Source organism: Bison bison, unplaced genomic scaffold (genome assembly GCF_000754665.1).
Source record: "Bison bison bison isolate TAMUID 2011002044 unplaced genomic scaffold, Bison_UMD1.0 scf7180017864533, whole genome shotgun sequence".
In the NCBI taxonomy this organism is placed as follows: Eukaryota; Metazoa; Chordata; class Mammalia; order Artiodactyla; family Bovidae; genus Bison; species Bison bison.
Window position 1 is genome coordinate 495828 of NW_011495082.1, and position 20519 is coordinate 516346.

At 36.7% G+C, this 20519-nt stretch overlaps 1 pseudogene; it reads left to right on the forward strand.

The window, feature by feature from the left end:
• Positions 1–4694: 4694 nt before the first annotated feature.
• On the forward strand, positions 4695–18154 carry LOC104982567 (annotated as a pseudogene).
• Positions 18155–20519: the final 2365 nt, after the last annotated feature.

Here is a 20519-nt window from a genome sequence, read left to right on the forward strand (position 1 = left end):
CAGGTCCATGGGATTTTCCAGGCAAGAGTACTGGAGTGGGGCGCCATTGCCTTCTCCGAGATATAAGATAGGCAGATAGTATTTTGTCATTACATATGAAATAAGGCTTTGAGGAAAAAATAAGATAAAAGGCATTATTTAATGTGTATATAGTATATGTGTGTGTTGTACATATATTTTTTTCAGATGCCCCCAAAATAGAAGGAAGGTATGAATTTTAAAACTATGTTGAAATTATGGCATTTGAATAAGGTCTTCAGGGAGGTGAAGAATTCCATCAGTCAAGGAAATGAGAAATAATCTGTAGGACTATGACTCTGTCATCTAGAGTAATATCTTAAAACATAAAAAGACAGTTATTCAAGCTTTCATTTATAGGAATACAGAAGAAAAGAATAACTAATGTGATAATTTATATAGTCATGATTCAAAATACTTTTTGCAGGTTGGCATACTACATAAGATTAGTAATAGAGAGAGAAATATATTCAAGCTTTGCATTTAAATTATAGTACCGCTGATGGAAAGCTCACTATTTAATTGTATTACTGTAATACTTTGATAGAAAATTAAAGTGATCCAAAGTCTGATTCTCTGCCACTGGCTATTGATATAAATGGAGGAGTATTGGTTTTGTTTTCAAATATTTGAAAGGAATATCATGCCTAATAAGGCATGTGTTCATGTCTTTTATCTTCCAAACCTTGAAAATAAAGGCACTGGCTAAAATGGTAGAAAATACAGTTTTTGCTCTATATAACTGTTTGTCAAAATCATACAGTTATAAAATTTAATCGTGAGCTTTCCACTGTCATCTGCACATAGACAGATAATTTTCCTAGAATTTATGTTGTTAACATTATGTAAGTAATTTATAACATATACTAAATTGAACAGCTTCATGAAAAACTAAACCGCTTGGGTTTTCTTTATTTTTTGTTTCTTTTTTCTTACTAATCTCTCTCACCTAGATTAATATCTAAAACAAAACAGATCTTGATAAATATTGAATAAAAGAATTCATGAATAAGATAAGAAATAGTTACAATTAAATTACACAATTCTTATACATTATAGATTCAATTTATGCTTATAGAATAAATGTATGATCGCTTCTCGGCCTTTTGGCTAAGATCAAGTGTAGAATAAATGTATGATATTAAAAATGTCTTCCAAATATAATCTCCTATATTTCTCTTCTGTTATATTTTACAGCCTCAAACAAATATTTCAAAAACATATTATATGAATAAAGCTTATATGTAAGATACTACATGAACAAAGACTGATTTGAAAAATAAATACTAGGGATCTCTAGATAATAGTCAAATTAGCCTTTGGTGAATTGATTCAATTATTTAACAATAATTACTTTTATTTTCAATTTTTTTCTTATTAGGTAGTTTGAATGTGAGTAATTTCAGATATAATACATTTTAAATGAAACAAGAAAGCAGATGTTACTAATTTGAAATAGGTAATTTCAACCACAAAACAGATTGATAAAACTGTATAAATTAATATAAAAGGAGTAAAGGAAAATACTTTTAGACCTTTGTTTCACTAGGTGACAATCTCTTAAATAATCAAAGGAATTTACCACATTAAAAAAGACTCATTATGTTATGCTTAGGTCTTCCTTGGTGGCTCAGAAGGTAAATACTCTGCCTGCAATGCGAGAGACCTGGGTTCAGTCTCTGGGTTGGGAAGATCCACTGGAGGAGGGCATGGCAACCCACTCCAGTATTCTTGCCTGGAGAATTCCCATGGACAGAGGAGCCTAGCAGGCTACTACAGTTCATGGGGTCACAAAGAGTAGGACATAACTGAGTGGCTAAGCACACACACGTTATGCTTTATAAAAACCACTAATTTTCACTGCTTTGTCACTCAAGTGGAAACTTTCATTAAAAACATCCAGTAACACTGGTAACTGTAAAATTTCTTATTTATTCCTTAATTTTTCTGCTTGTCACTTTTGCAATTAAGGACATATGAAGGCTGTTCTGATACAGTTACATTTTTCTGGCTTTCTAACCATTTATTTTCTTTTTCTCTATCTTTTCAATGATGTTGCTCTTCCCTTACTTCCTTAAGTCTTTTCTGTCATTCACTCATTTTACTAAACCTTATTGGGTGCAAATAACATACCATAAATGTATTAGACTTTGAGAATAAAAATAACTAATGTACGGTTTCTGAGTTCAGACGAGTATGTAATACAGAAAATAAAACCAGTATTTAATAGGGAGCTCGTTATGAAACACTGGATGATACAGAAATATAGGATCAGGGACTAGAATAAAGATGTCTAATTTAAGCTTTCTGACATATAAAGATAAAAACTGAGCTAGCAAAGTTAAGGAATAAATGAAAACAAATTGTCTGTATGCAATTGTCAACATAAGTATTTAAGGCAACAGAGCACAAAATCATATTGTAAAGGTTACTAGAAATCATAGTGATTACTGACAGCCCCAAGCCACAGAAGGAGGAAAGTCCTAAGACCTACACAGATGGGAGTAATCTGTTTTAAATAATTACACTAGCAAGAGACAGAAGTTTACCTGCAGAAAAATTTGGTTTTGTCAGAAAAATGGAAAGATTTACTGGATGATGGTCTCAATTTGTAAAGTGCACTGTAGTATGTGTGTGTGTGTGTGAAGAAAAAAAGATACCTGTTAAAAGTGAACTTGGTGTGAGTATGAAAAATTGGATGAGAATGGTTGCTGATCAAGACTCCTGAGAATGATTGGGAGGTAGTAGTGAATGACAACTAAAACTGGGAATAAGTACTGGTGCTTATTTGGACAACTGTATGTTTTCCTTCAGCAATGTTCATGGGTTTAGTATTGAGGCAGAGAAATCATAAAGTTGGATTTATCTAGAGGGGTGCTTTGAAGTTGGGAATATTGCAAGGGTAGAGCATGGAGATAGGTTAGATTAATCATAGGAGTGGTTATAGGTATACTGGGAAGGACCTAAAATACTGAATGGATTGATTCAATGGGGTGGGGGGTAGAAAAATGTTGATAGTCTCATAGTAGTAAAGAACAACTTCTTGATAAATAAAAACATCTGGGATCTTTAAAGTGTTTCTCCATTCTCTAATATTACATTAGAGCAAGTGCTATCAGATTTTCTTTAAGATATCTCTAGCACATCTTTTGGAGAAGGCAATGGCACCCCACTCCAGTACTCTTGCCTGGAAAATCCCATGGATGGGGGAGCCTGGAAGGCAGTCTATGGGGTCGCACAGAGTTGGACACAACTGAAGTAACTTAGCAGCAGCATCAGCAGCACATCTTTACTGTCTAGACAGTAATTTTTTATTAAATTTTTGCAAAATTGTCATGAATTTCAGGGGCATCACTGACCACAGAACCTTTCTACTCAATACAACCCTGGGTCTACTTCCATTTCAGTGACAAATTCACGATCAGCATGTATAATAGAATCCTAGGCTGCCACTGACCTTATCAAAACAGATCTCTATTCAAATATTATTATAACTTTTTTTCTAAACTCAATGGAAGATTTGAACCACATTTCCTTTAGTGATAATACCTTCACCTGGGCACTGTGATCACATTTACTGAACATTAAGGATATTCTTCTATTATGTGCTGATAACTTCATCACAAAACACTTTTTATACTCTGAAGCTCTGCTTCTATATTACATGTTAACAGGTATTTTTTTCCTAAAAATATGTCACTCCAAATCCAACTGCATTAGGCTTAATGATTTCAGCTGCAGCCATAATTCCCCAGTATATTTTATACTATGTACCACAGCGCCTCAATGTGTCTCATAGCAAGTTTCTAATCTGCCCTTGCCCTGCTCACTCTATGAAGTGAAGTGAACTCGCTTAATCATGTCTGACTCTCTGTGACCCCATGGACTGTAGCCTGCCAGGTTCCTTCATCCATGGAATTTTCCAGTCAAAGATACTGGAGTCGGTTGCCATTTCCTTCTCCAGGGTATCGTCCCAACCCAGGGATTGAACCAGGTCTGCTGCATTGCAGGCAGACCACTGTCTAAGCCACCAGGCAAGTCCCCAAGCTTATTCTGTAGTAACCAACAAATATTTAAATGTAGTGTTACCATGTTTTCCACACCCACACAAGGAAGTGAAATGCACTTGAACAAACATGCTTTTTAGAGGGCTAGCTGGCTCCTTATTAACCGGGCTTCTTTGTGAGGCCAGTATAAATCAAGGGTCCTTATGACACCCATTAAGTGCTTTAGAAGTCAGAATTGATGACTAGAGCAGGTTTAGATTTCTCAGTTATCCTGTGGTAAATCTTTATTTAGCCTTAAAACATTTTTCCACGGGCCTGAACATCATTTCAGTAATGAAAAAGGATATTAACTATAGTTGCCATTAAACTACCTTTATGCTGGGCTTCCCTGGTGGCTCAGAGGTTAAAGCGTCTGCCTCCAATGCGGGACTCCCGGGTTCGATCCCTGGGTCAGGAAGATCCCCTGGAGAAGGAAATGGCAACCCACTCCAGTACTATTGCCTGGAAAATCACATGGACAGAAGAGCATGGTAGGCTACAGTCCATGGGGTCGCAAAGAGTCGGATATGACTGAGTGACTTCACTTTCACTTTCATGCTAGGTTATTAAAGTTTCTTGGATCCATTTTATAAAAAAAAAATTACTTTGCTAATACACACATATTGTAACATGGTAAACCTTGATGACCTGTCAGAAATGACCAAAGTTTGTGTTACACAAGGACTGGAGTCTGGAAAATATTATAAATGTAGAAAAGTCCCTGGATAGAATCTTGTCCCAGCTATCTTATGTAACCAATTTATAGCATTGAGAGAACTCTTCAGTTCTCTGGTTCTATTTCTCTAATTGAAGAATAAATTAATTATAACATTAGATTTGAGATAATCATAAGGTTTTTTATCATTCAATTTGTTAATATGGTGTATCACATTGATTTATTTGTGAATACTGAATCCTTGCATCCTTGGGATAAAGCCCACTTGGTCATGATGTATGATCTTTTTAATATGTTGTTGGATTCTGTTTGCTAGAATTTTGTTGAGGATTTTTGCATCTATTTTCACCTGTAATACTGGCTTGTAGTTTTCTTTTTTTGTGGCATCTTTGCCTGGTTTTGGTATTAGGGTGATGGTGGCCTCATAGAATGAGTTTGGGAATTTACCTTGCTCTGCAATATTCTGGAAGAGTTTGAGTAGGATAGGTGTTAGCTCTTCTCTAAATTTTTGGTAGAATTCACCTGTGAAGCCATCTGGTCCTTCGGTTTTGTTTGTTGGAAGATTTTTGATTACTGTTTTGATTTCCATGCTTGTAATAGGTCTGTTAAGATGTTCTATTTCTTTCTGGTTCAGTGTTGGAAGCTTATACTTTTCTAAGAATTTTTCCATTTTTTCCAAGTTGTCCATTTAATTGGCATACAATTGCTCATAGTAATCTCTTATGATCTTTTGTATTTCTGTGTTGTCTGTTGTGGTTTCTCCACTTTCATTTCTAATTTTATTGATTTGATTCTTCTCCCTTTTTTCCTTGATGAGTCTGGCTAACAGTTTGTCTGTTCTATTTATCTTCTCAAAGAACCAGCTTTTAGTTTTGTTGATTTTTACTATACTCTCCTTCATTTATTTTCCATTTATTTCTGCTCTGGTTTTTATGATTTCTTTCCTTCTACTAACTTTGGGGTTCTTTTTGGGTTTTTTTTTTTTTTTTTTGAGTTGCTTTAGTTGTAAAGTTAGGATGTTTATTTGACATTTCTCTTGATTGAGGTAGGGCTTGTATTGCTATGAACCTCCATCTTGTATTGCTATGAATCCTTCAGCAATACTGAATCCCATAGGTTTTGGGTTGTTGTGTTTTCATTTGTTTCTATGCATATTTTGATTTCCTTTTTGATATTTTCTGTGATCTGTCAGTTATTCAGAAGCGTATTGTTTAGCCTCCATGTTTGTTTTTTTTTTTTTTTGGATAGGTTTTTTTTCTCCTGTAGTTGACATCTAATCTTACTACATTGTGATCAGAAAAGATGCTTGAAATGATTCCAAATTTTTTAAATTTACCAAGGCTAGATTTATGGCCAAGGATGTGATCTGCTCTAGAGAGTGTTCCATGTGCACTTGAGAAAAAGGTGAAATCCATTGTCTTTGGGTGAAATGCCCTGTAGATATCAATTAGGTCTCACTGGTCTATTCTATCATTTAAAGCTTATATTTCCTTGCTAATTTTCTGTTTGGTTGATCTATCCATAGGTGTGAGTGGGGTATTAAATTCCCCCACTATTATTGTGTTACTGTTTATTTCCCCTTTCATACTTGTTAGCATTTGCCTTATGTATTGAGGTATTCCTATGCTGGGTGCATATATATTTATAATTGTTATATCTTCTTCTTGAATTGATCATTTGATCATTATGTAGTATCTTTGTCTTTTATCACAGTCTTTATTTCAAAGTCTATTTTATCTTATATGAGTATTGCTACTCCTGTTTTCTCTTGGTCCCCGTTTTCATGAAATATCTTTTTCCAGTCCTTCACTTTCAGTCTGTATGTGTCCCTAGCTTTGAGGTGGGTCTGGTCAGAATGGCTGCCATCAAAAACTCTACAAACAAAAAATGCTGGAAAGGGAGTGGAGAAAAGGGAACCTTTTACACTGCTGGTGGGAATGCAAACTAGTACAGCCATTATAGAAATCAGTGTGGAGATTCCTTAAAAAACTGGAAATAGAACTGCCATATGATCCAGTAGTCCCACTGCTGGGCATACATACCAAGAAAACCAGAATTGAAAAAGACACATATATCCCAACATTCATTGCAGCACTGTTTACAATAGCTAGGACATGGAAGTAACCTAGATGTCCATCAGCAGATAAATGGATAAGGAAGTTGTGATACATATACACAATGGAATATTACTCAGATACAAAAAAGAACACATCTGAGTCATTTCTAATGAGGTGGATGAAACTGCAGCCTATTATACAGAGTGAAGTAAGTTAGAAAGAGAAACACCAATACAGTATACTAACAGATACATGAGGAATTTAGAAAGACAGTAATAACCAACCTATATGCAAGACAGCAAAAGAGACACAGATGTAAAGAACAGACTTTTGGACTATGTGGGAGAAGGTGAGGGTGGGATGATTTGAGAGACTAACATTGAAACATGTATATTACTATATGTAAAATAGATAATCAGTGCAAGTTCAATGAATGAAGCAGGGAACACAAAGCTGGTGCTTCGGGACAACCCAAAGGGATGGGGCGGAGAGGGAGGTGTGTGAGGGTTTCAGGATGGGGTGACACATGTACACCTGTGGCCGATACATGTCAATGTATGGCAAAAACTACCACGGTATTGTAATTAGCCTCCAATTAAAATAAACAAATTAATTTTTTTTTAATGTAGAACTGAAGACAATTCCTGTTCTGAACTTCTATCATGTCAATATTTCACAACTGTTCAACTAGTAATTATTCAGATGATAGAGAGCAATAACAGATTGCAGTTAGAAATTATTCATTGAGTTTTCATACAAGGCATACTTCTGTCTGCACTTCAGGTCCTAGAGGATGAGGATCAAAAGGAATTCACGTTCTCTTCATCATACTCATGTTCAGTCATGTCCAACTCTTTGCTACCCCATGGACTATAGCCTGCCAGGCTCCTCTGTCCATGTAATTTTCCAGGCAACAGTACTAGAGCAGGTTGCCATTTCCTATTTCAGGGGATCTTCCCAATCCAGGGATTGAACCCTCACTTGTTTTATCTCCTGCACTGGCAGATGGCTTCTTTACCACTAGCACCACCATTCTCCCCTTAGGCTCCATTCAACATTGTGCAATCTAGAGTGGATAATAGTGGACCTTCTGAAAAGCATATGTTACAGGCAGTGTCAGCTCAGTTCAGTTGCTCAGTCATGTCCGACTCTTTGTGACCCCATGAATCGCAGCACACCAGGCCTCCCTGTCCATCACCAACTCCCAGAGTTCACTGAGACTCACGTCCATCGAGTCAGTGATGCCATCCAGCCATCTCATCCTCTGTCGTCCCCTTCTCCTCCTGTCCCCAATCCCTCCCAGCATCAGAGTCTTTTCCAATGAGTCAACTCTTTGCATGAGGTGGCCAAAGTACTGGAGTTTCAGCTTTACCATCATTTCTTCCAAAGAAATCCCAGGGCTGATCTCATTCAGAATGGACTGGTTGGATCTCCTTGCAGTCAAAGGGACTGTCAAGAGTCTTCTCCAACACCACAGTTCAAAAGCATCAATTCTTTGGCACTCAGCTTTCTTCACAGTCCAACTCTCACATCCATACATGACCACAGGAAAAACCATAGCCTTGACTAGACGGACCTTTGTTGACAAAGTAACGTCTCTGCTTTTGGATATGCTATCTAGGTTGATCATAACTTTCCTTCCAAGGAGTAAGCGTCTTTTAATTTCATGGCTACAGTCACCATCTTCAGTGATTTTGGAGCCCAAAAAAGTAAAGTCTGACACTGTTTCCACTGTTTCCCCATCACAAATTGTAACTAGTATCAAATATAGATTACTTAACACAGTTATCACCCAATGGCTTTCAAAACAGTAATAACAAGACAGATCATGTGATAATTCAGAACAGTCTCATCTCACCTGTGATCTTCCAAATTAATTTCATTTGCAAGGTATATTGCTATTTTGGGGTATCAATACAATTGAATCATTTAATAAAGTATCTTTCATAGTAAAACAACTGTTTAAAACAAGACTAATAGCCAGGACATGGAAGCAACCTAGATGTCCATCGGCAGATGAATGGATAAGAAAGCTGTGATACATATACACAATGGAATATTACTCAGCCATTAAAAAAATACATTTGAATTAGTTCTAATGAGGTGGATGAAACCGGAGACTATATTATACAGAGTGAAGTAAGTCAGAAAGAAAAATACCAATACAGTATATTAACACATATATGTGGAATTTAGAAAGATGGTAATGATGACCCTATATGCAAGACAGCAAAAGAGACACAGATGTATAGAACAGTCTTTTGGACTCTGTGAGAGAAGGCGAGGGTGGGATAATTTGAGAAAATAGCATTGACTCATGTATATTATCATATGTGAAACAGATCGCCAGTCCAGGTTCAATGCATGAGACAGAGTGCTCAGGGCTGGTGCACTGGGATCACCCTGAGGGATGGGATAGGGAGAGAGGTGGGAGGGGGATTCAGGATGGGGAACACATGTACACCCATGGCTGATTCATGTCAATGTATGGCCAAAAACCACTATGATAAAGTAATTAGCCTCCAATTAAAATAAATAAATTAAATAAATAAAAGAAAAAAGAAAAACAACCATGCTTAAGACAAAAAAATAGACTAAAGGCCTCAAATGGAGTTACTTATGCAAAGCCTCAGCCACCAAACTGAGTCCTGACCTAAAGAGAGTTTCATCTCTCTCCAAAACAAATCAGTCAATCTTGAATCACCATATCAGCACTGGTTAGGTATTCTGATAGACCCCTGACTTTCCCTAAAGGAAAGTTATCCTGAAACAACAACCCTTCTTTTTTGTCAAACAACTTCTTTGTTTATGTTTCTTTCTGACTATAGAAATCTTTATTTATAGCTCCTCAGAACTACTTTACCTGATAGACTGGATAATGCCCAACTCATGAATCATTGAATAAACCCAATAACATCTTTAAAACTTACTCAGTTGAATTTTTATTTTTAATACACCAAAATATGAAAAATGGAAAAGTTATTCATCAGAAATATATTTTATTATTTCTGTATAAGCATATTTATTTTGTTAGAGTCATATTCAAAAGTTATGAAGATAAACCAAAATGGAAAAAGCTAACACTTAGATTCTATATTTTATTTAATAAAAAAAACTTCCTAAAATATATAACTTAATATTTAATTTTTTTAATTTTAAAAATTTAAACTGAAAACTGAAAAATTGTTTTGCTTGCCTATACTTCTAGACCTATATGTATATATGTCTAGGCTTTTGTGATATTTCATGTTCCAAGGGATGTTGTCAACGATACTTAAGTATGTATTGCAAAAATCCATGTGGGTTAAATAAATGATCCTATTTTACAGACATTATACAAATTTGTTGTTTCACTTCCATACTTTCAGTCTATATATATTTTTTTCCAGGACCAGTTCAAAATTTTACTTTTCAAGACTATGTGAAATTATTATTTTAATTTTTGAAATATTCTGAGACTGAGATTCCTTCACAGCAGCAAATAAATCATAAAGATAGCAAAGGAGACTACTGCTTCTTACCTAGGTCAAATCACTAAAATGATCACAGCCAGAGATAAATTCTGCCATTTTCTAGTTTGGAGTCTAATTTATTCAATGACCCCCAGTCATAAATAATAGGTAGGAAAACACGAATTCAAAAAGCAATCTCCGTTTACTTAAGCAAGAGGAACGGTGATCTTCTCCTCAAAAAGCTCCCAGGCTATAAGATTCAGAAAGACCACAGTCCTTTACAAAAGTAAAGAAACTTTTTAGTCATTTTTCCATATTCTATCCACTGCTCAAGCTTCTCCCAAATAACTTTCCCATATACTGAGGGTGCAGTCTTTAATCCCTCTGGTTTGTTTTAAAATTCTAAGTTCCAGCTGGAGACCTCTTTTAAGTTTAAGCCTTGTCTACTGGCTCTTCAAGTGGCTTCTGGATACTGACACCAGCAAATTACTCCCAGGGTATATGAAACTTTAAAGGACTGCTTATTACATGGGTTTGCAGATTCAACTTGGATATTGGTCTCTCTGTTTCTTGCTGAATTTCTTGAGAAATTAAATAAAACTTTATTTATTCATCTGTTATTTCTGTTTGCAAAGCTAAATTTTCAAAATACCTAATCTGCCATATTGCTTGACATAAACGTGTTCACTAGCCTTTACCTCTTATATCCCATTTTTATTCTCCAACTCCTTTGGGCAAAGCCCGAGGAAGATCTCCTGACACCACAGTGAATGACTAGCCTCTATCAGATTTCACAATAATAACAACAACTGAAGCAGTAGCCAATCCACCATTTTTGTTATTTGGCTCCCTCATTCACTCTAGCTTTTACAGATATTTCTGTACTATACTTTTATCAAAGTATGAGACATTTCACAAAGTATGAGACACAAAGTAATGCTCTGTAAATGTATCTATGTCCTGACAATGATATATCGAGCATACTCTAAAATGTCTGATTAAAACAAAATCTTCCTTGTACTCTTATTGTTATAAAATACATGGCAGTGACTAGTATCAGATATAGTCTATGATTAAGAGAGGATAAGAAAGAGAAATGGTGGTGTGGTTGGGTATATCCAAAGTTAGAATATATAAACTAGGAATTTCAAAGTTGAGAAAATCTGAACACTAATTAAAATTGCTCTCACTATTTACAGAGCAGACATATATACACAGATACACACACACTCTCCATACTACTGTTTATACATCCTGTTTAAATGTACAGAACTGTTATTTTCTCACTCTCAATTTCTTTTCTTTACTACACCAAAAAGCTCAGTTTATTTCTCCCACAGCAGGTCTTTTTATATGGTGTCCCTCTGCCTAAAATTAATTTCCTATTCACCTGAATACCCTCATTTCTTACATAACTATCTTGCCTCAATTTTTCATGCTTTAAATTAAATATCATCTCCTCGGAAAAGCCTTACTTGGCTACCAATATAGGCACTTGCCTTTATTATTCACAATTTCTTCATACTACTGTTTTCTTCATAATATTTAGGAAATACAGCATCGTGCTTTTGTTGCTTCACCTCTAATTAATTGATTTATCTGTTTAACTGTTTATTTTGTGTTACTAATATCAGGTTATAAACTCTTGTCAGAGTTTGTTCACTAATAATATACTCAGCACTCAACAGCGAATCTACTCATCTAGTAGGCTCTGAATATCATTAACTGAATAAACAAAAACGTTTATCTAATTTTATATGGTATGCTATATTATTCATCAGAGATGTGAACTAAACTCTCATTTATAGAATGAATAACAATATGACTCATTGTAACATCCTCCACTCAAAAAAATCCCCCGTTGTTTGTAAGAACTTTTTACCATCTACTTTCAGAGGATTACTCACCACTGATTATTCGGAAGCAAAATATCAAACATCTGTGACTTGTCCTTGATCTGTTCAGTGTGGTTTCCTTGTCCTTAGTTCACTCTTTAGGCTTCATGCAGAGAACTGAGGAGAGATGAAAACAAAATACATTTCACAATGCCATAAACAAGTTTGTAAAATCATATGTTTACATATATACTCAATTTTATAAAAAATCAAAAAGCTTCATCTCACTGAATTTTACAAATACAATAAGGAATTCTGTGACATTTTTAACTGATTTATTGTTTCTCGATAGATTTTCTTTGTCTTGTTGGTTTTGAAAATCTGTTGTGCCTTTAGGAAAAGGGAATTTAACATTATTTTGTGGGTCATTTAGTGGATACATTTAATCAAATGGCTCATATTGTTTCTGAATTCTGATAATTTGTTACTAATATTTCCTTATTTTTTTTCTATCTGATTGTTGAACCTACTTGGATTGATATTTAATATCTATGAATTTTTTGTGATACTTTTCATATTTTTTTTTGCCCTTTATTCAGGAAAATATTCTCAATGTTAGCCTAAAAAACTTTAAAACTTAAAAGACTCAATCTTATGATTTTAGACTTACAGAGTTGCAAAATCATTACAGACAGTTCTATTGTGTCCTCTAAATTTGCTTTTGTGAATATTTATCTTACATAATATAGAACAATTATCAAAACTAAGAAATTAACTTTGTTACAGTACTATTAATGAAACTAAGAAACTAACTTTGGTGTAATACTATTGATAAAACTAGGAAAATAACTCTAGTTCAAACTGCTAAACAGTAGAATTTGTGCACAGTCCCCCCACCCCCAACAACCAATTAATAGACTTTCAGAACTGAGTGACTTTCACTTTCCTGTTCCAGGATCCAATCCAGAATCTCACCTTGCATTTAGTTGTTATATCACTTATCTGTGAAAATTTGCTGGTCTTTTCATGTATTTCAAGACCTTGAAGAGTAATGACCAGTTTATTTTTGCAATGGCCTCATTTTTAGTTTGTCTAATATTTTCTCAAGAGTATACTGAGGTAATACATTTTGGGGAAAGGGTACCATAGAAGTGATGGCTCTCGTTGCACCATATTAGGGTATACATTATGATGACAAGTATTACTGATGTTACTTTACCTTGATGAAGCATGTATCTGCGAGGATTCTACCTTATAAAGCTGATATTATTCCTTTTTTAATTACTAAATAATTGGGGGGAAATATTTTTGACAATACAAATATGACCAGTTCTCCTTAAATATTCACTGATTTTTACCACCTACTGAGGATCTTACCTGTAATAATCATTACTATAGTGTTCTAATGATGATTTTCTCTATATCTCATTCCTTCTACATTTATTTTTATATAAGGAAGAGATGTGGTTTCTCCCCATTTATTTGTTCAGTTAGTTATTTATGCATGTGGAACCCATGTTTATTTATTTTATTTGGAGGTTATAATTCTATTCTATCATTCATTATTTTGTTACTCAAGTTATTCCAGCAGCATTGTCCAGTGGGAGCTCTCTCAGGTTGGCTCCTGTGTTCTTTTAACATTCCCCCTTCTATTTTTCATAAAATTTATTCTTCTGATACTGCTAGATACTCTAGGCTCATCTCCTATTTTTCTTCCCACAGCCCTAAAATCAATATTTTCATGAAGGACCCCTGAATTTTTCTATTGAAAAATTATATTTAGAGACCAAGATCTGGACATAAGGTGTACTTATTGTTATTGCTTCTATTTCCTCTTAGTGAAAAGATCTAAGCATAGTATTTACCAATTCCTGCATACATACACATCTATAATTATGTATGCATGTTTGTTTGTAATCTGTCGTCTACTTGCCTGTCACTTATCATCTATATGTCTATGCTGATACTCCAATCCAGCACCACAGGGCTTATTCTAATTTTCCCCATTTAGTTATTTATAAATTTTCCCCCCTAAAAGTCAAAATCTGGCTTTCATTGTGTACAAAGAATTTACTTATTTGTTTAACTCCCTTATAACAATAAAGTAGCTTTAGATTTGTTAAGGGAGAAACAAATCCAAGGGAGAAACACATTTACCAACATATCCAAGGGAGAAACACATTTACCAGAGTGTTTACATTTCTTTATACATTCACTCTTATAATATCCAATCAAAACACTACTTTCCAAAATTATTAAAGATCAGATTCTCTTTTCTTCCATCCCCTCCAGTACTTTTTTATCTCAATCATAGTTGTTATTTTGTTACACTCCATCTATCTCACCATTCTGATTTTTTAATTTAAAATTATATATAAAAATCAGTCAGTCGTGTATGGTCCCACAGGTTTTGACAAATTCACAGAACAGTTTATTCATCACTACAGTTTCACAAAGAACAGTTCAATCCCCAAAACAGGCTCTTTATATTCAGCCTCTGCCTCTCAAAACCCAATGCATGGCACCAACTGATTCAATTGATCTAATTTTCCATCCTTACAGTATTATATTTAGAAACCAAGATCTGGACATTAGGTGTACTTATTATTGCTTCTATTGCTTCAAAAAGCATAGATGGATGGAATCATGGAAGGTATAGTATCTGGCATCTAACTGCATTTACTTAGCCAGTTATATTAGAGATTTTGGAAACATCTATTTGCAAGGACATACAAAAGTTTGTTCATCCATTCACTGGTTAGAAAATATTTGCTTTGTTTTCAATATTTGGCGACTGTGAATAAAGCTGTTATAAATATTCACAGAGTGTGTGTGAACATACATTTTCATTTCCCTTGGAGTAATACTGTTGGTTCATATGGCAAGCAGAATTACATTTGATTTTATAAAATACTGCCAAATGCTTTCTAATGTGGCTGTATAGTTTTGCATTTCTAATAGAAATATATGAAACTTCTAGTGCATTACATTATTGATATAACTTGGTATTGACAGTACTGTTATTGTTACTTTGCTTGTTTTGGCATTTTGATAGCTGTATAATTTACCTTCAGATCAGATCAGATCAGTTGCTCAGTCATGTCCGATTCTTTGAGACCCCATGAATCGCAGCACGCCAGGCCTCCCTGTCCATCACCAACTCCCGGAGTTCACCCAGACTCACGTCCATCGAGTCAGTGATGCCATCCAGCCATCTCATCCTCTGTTGTCCCCTTCTTCTCCTGCCCACAATCCCTCCCAGCATCAGAGTCTTTTCCAATGAGTCAACTCTTCGCATGGGGTGGCCAAAATACTGGAGTTTCAGCTTTAGCATCAGTCCTTCCAAAGAAATCCCAGGGCTGATCTCCTTCAGAATGGACTGGTTGGATCTCCTTGCAGTCCAAGGGACTCTCAACAGTCTTCTCCAACACCACAGTACAAAAGAATCAATTCTTCTGCGCTCAGCCTTCTTCACAGTCCAACTCTCACATCCATACATGACCACAGGAAAAACCATAGCCTTGGCTTGACAGACCTTTGTTGGCAAAGTAATGTCTCTGCTTTTGAATATGCTATCTAGGTTGGTCATAACTTTCCTTCCAAGGAGTAAGTGTCTTTTAATTTCATGGCTGCAGTCATCATCTGTAGTGATTTTGGAGCCTAGAAAAATAGTCTGACACTGTTTCTACTGTTTCCCCATCTATTTCCCATGAAGTGGTGGGACCGGATGCCATGATCTTCGTTTTCTGAATGTTGAGCTTTAAGCCAATTTTTTCACTCTCCACTTTCACTTTCATCAAGAGGCTTTTTAGTTCCTCTTCACTTTCTGCCATAAGGGTGGTGTCATCTGCATATCTGAGGTAATTTGCAACTCCCTAATGATTAATAATGTTGAGTTTCTTATGCTTATTTGCCACAATTCCATCTTCTCTGGTGATAACCTCTGGTGATATCTATCTTCAGCTCTTTCTAGCACATTTTGTTGGTTTTACTGAGTTTTGAGATTTAGATCTGTTTTTATATTTTGAAAGCAAGTCCTGAGATGGAAATTTTATTTGTAAATATTTTCTTTGTATCTCTCTCAATTCACTTAATGGTATCATTGGCAGAAAAGTAATTTTAATTTCAAAAATTTCAATTTATCTTTATAAAAAGTTCAGTTCATCTTTTATTGTCTTTAATAGATTATACTTTTGCTGTTTGATCTAATATCTCTTTGCTCATATCATAGGTAAATTTTCTCCTAAATTTTTTTTCTAAAAAGAACATTTTTGTATATATTATAGTTTTATATTTTTCACTTTGAGCTACAAATAGTTTTGCATTATTTAAAAGTCCTGGAGGAGGAGGCTGAGAGCTGTCACTGCCTGTATGGCTTCCAGATAACTCACTCCCTGCCGTGGAGGGGCTGGATGGATCTGGGATGGTACTCTCCTCACCAGCAAGATCCAGGACTATCCAGATAGGAACATAAATATTTTTCGCAGGGCACCCTTGCTTGAGGTGTTGGACAGGAAAGTGGAGCCCTACACCACCACCTACTCAGTCCACCAGCCAGTAGAAAACACAAATGAGACCTATTGCATTGATAATTATTCTCTCCGTTACATTTGATTCAGAACCATAAAGCTGACCTTGCCCACCTACCGTGACCTGACCCATCTGGCGTTGCCCACCATAAGCGGGGTCATTACCTGCCTGTCCTTCCTTGAACAACTCATTGCTGACCTGCCCAAGCCAGCATGAACATGGTCCTCTTTCCCTACCTGCACTTCTTCATGCCTGCTTTGCTCTGCTAAGCAGCCAGGGCAGCCAGCAGTACCAGGCCCTGACAATGTTGGAGCTCACCCAGTCGATGGCAGACACCAAGCATGTGATGTCACCTGTGACATCTGCCATGGTTGCTATCTCACTGTGGCCATCGTTTTCAGAAACTACACGTCCATGAAGCAGGTGGATGAGCAGACGCTTAACTTCCAAAACAAGAGCAGCCATTTTGTTAGGCAGACGACCAATATTATGAAAACAGCCGTCTGTGACATTCTGTCCGTGGGGGCCTAAAAATGTCCTCCATCTTCATTGGCAACAGCACAATACATAATATTTCTTACAATAGTCCAGTCAGATGGTGGGAGTTTACCACACAGGACAAGGAGGAAGCCAGCAGAGAGCAGCCAGGAGCCCTCGGTGTTGCGTCTTGCCCCTCTCTCCCCAAGGCTTGGCCTGAGGCAGCTCCTGTGACTACCTAGCAACGGAACGACATCCGCCAGGCCTTTTCTAGCAAGTGGCTCTGAGTGGACACAGGTGAGCCCAATAAGCCCCGGGCCCTCCGAGCAGTGGATACCACAGCCCCACCTGGCCTGGGGAGGGCTGACAAGGAGGAGAGAAGTGCACTTAGGAGCAGGAAGCTGCTGACTGAAGTGCCCCTGAAAGCCCGCTGGGTGAGAAAAGGCAGCGTCTTCAGCACTGGCGTCTCCAAGCAAGACGTGGAACTGGGCCCAGAGATGACTTCCAGTGGTTCTGAGCAAGACTGCCCGTTAATCCCTACAACTCCTCCGCCCCCAGTATCCTCCACAAAAGCGGACTCCTGCTGGTCCTGCTCAAGGCCTGCACCCAGCACCAGATGATTTTTCTGGCGTTGAGCTTCAGAGGGTTGCAGATATGCCTTACCTTCAAGCGCTCCTTCTGGAACTTTTGTTGTTGTTAATTTCCTCTTCCAGCCCCAGCAGCATCCAGCACAGGATCAGCATGACACCTTCTGCCTGGGATATCCAGTCAAGGCCCTGCAGTTACCAATGAACTACATCCAACGGGTCAAGCAGGCCTGGTCTCGGGTCTGCCGTGGGCCGCTCACTGGGGAACAACCTGGACTGCCAGAGTGGGAAAGAGGCAGGTAAAAAACAAAACAAAACAAAACAAAACCCGCTGTGCGCACTTGCGCACCACGTCCTTCAGTCCGTGCGCTCTGCAGACCCGCCCTGAGGAAGCCGGTGGCGCTATGCCGTGTACCTCACCACAGTGTGTTCCTAAACCACAGCCTGGACGCCTCACACCTAGTGAGTTCCTCTAGACAGAGAAGGTGTGGCCGACCACCACCTCACCCCAGGCCATCTCAATGTGTCATGAAGGAGCTCTTCGCCAAGCTGTTATCATTCGCTTCAAGGTGGCCTACACAGAGCCCAGCAAGGAGGCATTCAGCTACCACCAGGGACAGAGGAGCCTATTGGGTTGCCGTCTATGGGGTTGCACAGAGTCAGACACGACTGAAGCGACTTAGCAGCAGCAGCAGCAGCAGCAGTAAGGTATGAAAAAGTGGGTGGAGACTGGGTGTACGAGCTCTAATACCCCAAGATACTCCTGTCTCTGGGACTCCCCAAAAACCTATCGGTTGTTGCCTGGGGCCTCTCCCTGGAGCACCTGACTATGATCAACTCTGGCATCAATAATATCTGGGAACTGGTGAGCCCAGGATGAACCTGCAGATGGTGGTAGACAGTCTCTTGAGCTGCTTGAGCCACTGAACCGGGATTCCAGTATATATATTATGATTTGTTGGAGAGAGAGGGTTGATGGGGTGGAAGAAAAATGGAAGAGGAAAAAGGGGAGAAGGAGAGGCATCTTGTAGATTTCTTTATAACTTTGTTTAGAAATATTCTGTTGACTAAATTTGGGGAAATCTATTTTTTAGTTCCAATTCCATTCCATCAATCTATGGATATATCTTCTTTTCAATACCAGAGTAACTTAATTAGTGTAGCTTATAGTAAACACTTAAATTGAAATATGTAAATCTTCCAAATTTGTTCTTCAGTTTTAAAGTCATTTTGTGTCAATTCAAGTTTCATTGTCTTACCATAAAAGTTTTACAGTCAGCCTTCAGATATTTACAAAAATCTTGCTGAAACTTTAATTAGAATTGCGCAGAATCTTCAGATCAAATTGGGAATAATTTTGCTAACAATATTGAGGCTTCCAGTCTCAGAAAATGGTATTTCTCTTCAGTTACTTGTTGCTTAATCATTTTGTGCTTTATGGTTTTCAACATTCAGATTCTGAACATATTTTTGTTAGGTATTTACCTAATATTTCAATTTTATTTAGTACTGTAGTAAACAAAATTTATTTTTTTTAATTCCAATTGTTCATTGCTAGTAGGTAGGAATAAAATTGGTATTTTTAGTATGACTTTATATACTGATGATAAAATTGATTAATTCTAGAAAAATTCCTGAGTTTTTCAGATTTTCCACATAGAAAATTGTTTTCATCTGTGAATAGAAAATGGTTATCTCTACTTTTATATTCTGTGTTCTTTGAATTTATTTCACTTTATCAACATATTGGCTAGCATATCCAGCACAATATTGACTATTAAGAGAGTGATTGCTCTTCCCTGGATGCTGATTTTAGCAATGAGCATGCAGGCCTTCACTATTAAGTATGATGTTAGCAGTGCTTATTTTAGATACCCTTGTCAGGTGAAGGATGGAGAAGGCAATGGCACCCCACTCCAGTACTCTTGCCTGGAAAATCCCATGGACAGAGGAGCCTGGTAGGCTGCAGTCCATGGGGTCGCTAAGAGTCGGACACAACTGAGCGACTTCACTTTCACTTTTCACTTTCATGCATTGGAGAAGAAAATGGCAACCCACTCCAGTGTTCTTGCCTGGAGAATCCCAGGGATGGGGGAGCCTGGTGAGGTGCCCTCTATGGGGTCGCACAGAGTTGGACATGACTGAAGCGACCTAGTAGCAGCAGTCAGGTGAAGGAATCTCCTTTTATTCCAAATTTACTAAGAGTTTATCATAAACTGATAAACGTCGTTTTTTCAAATGTTTTCTCTGCATGTATTCATAGGATCTTGAGCTTGTTAAGTCTGTTAATGAATCACGTTGATTGATATATAGATGTCTTTTGTGGAGGACATTTGAGTTTATGTCCATGAGGATTATTTGTATAATTTTTTCCTTGTAATATCTTTGTATAGTAGTAGTAGTAGGGCAGTACAAAGCTCCTAAAAATAATTGGAAAATAGTTACCCCTACCCTATTTTCTAGAAGAGAGTATAAAAAGTGAATATTTAGTAGAAATAATAAATTATTTGGGATTGGGGTTTTCTTTAATCAAAGCATTTTGAATAAGTTTCAGTTTCTTAAAAAGAAATATATCTGAAAAAGACACCCAGGTTATCTATTTCTTCTTGAGTGAGACTTCATAATTTGTATTTTTCAAAGAATTATGACAATTTCATGTAAAGTGTTAAATTAATGAGCATAAAATTGTTCCTAGTATACTACTTTAAACACATGTTAAATGGTATCTTTTCTTCTCTTTCATTGTGTCAGTAATTTGTATCGTCTCTGGTGTTTATTTGTTTTATTTTGTTTTTTGAGTATTTTTGTCAGAAATTGAAAACATTTATGAATTCTATTAAA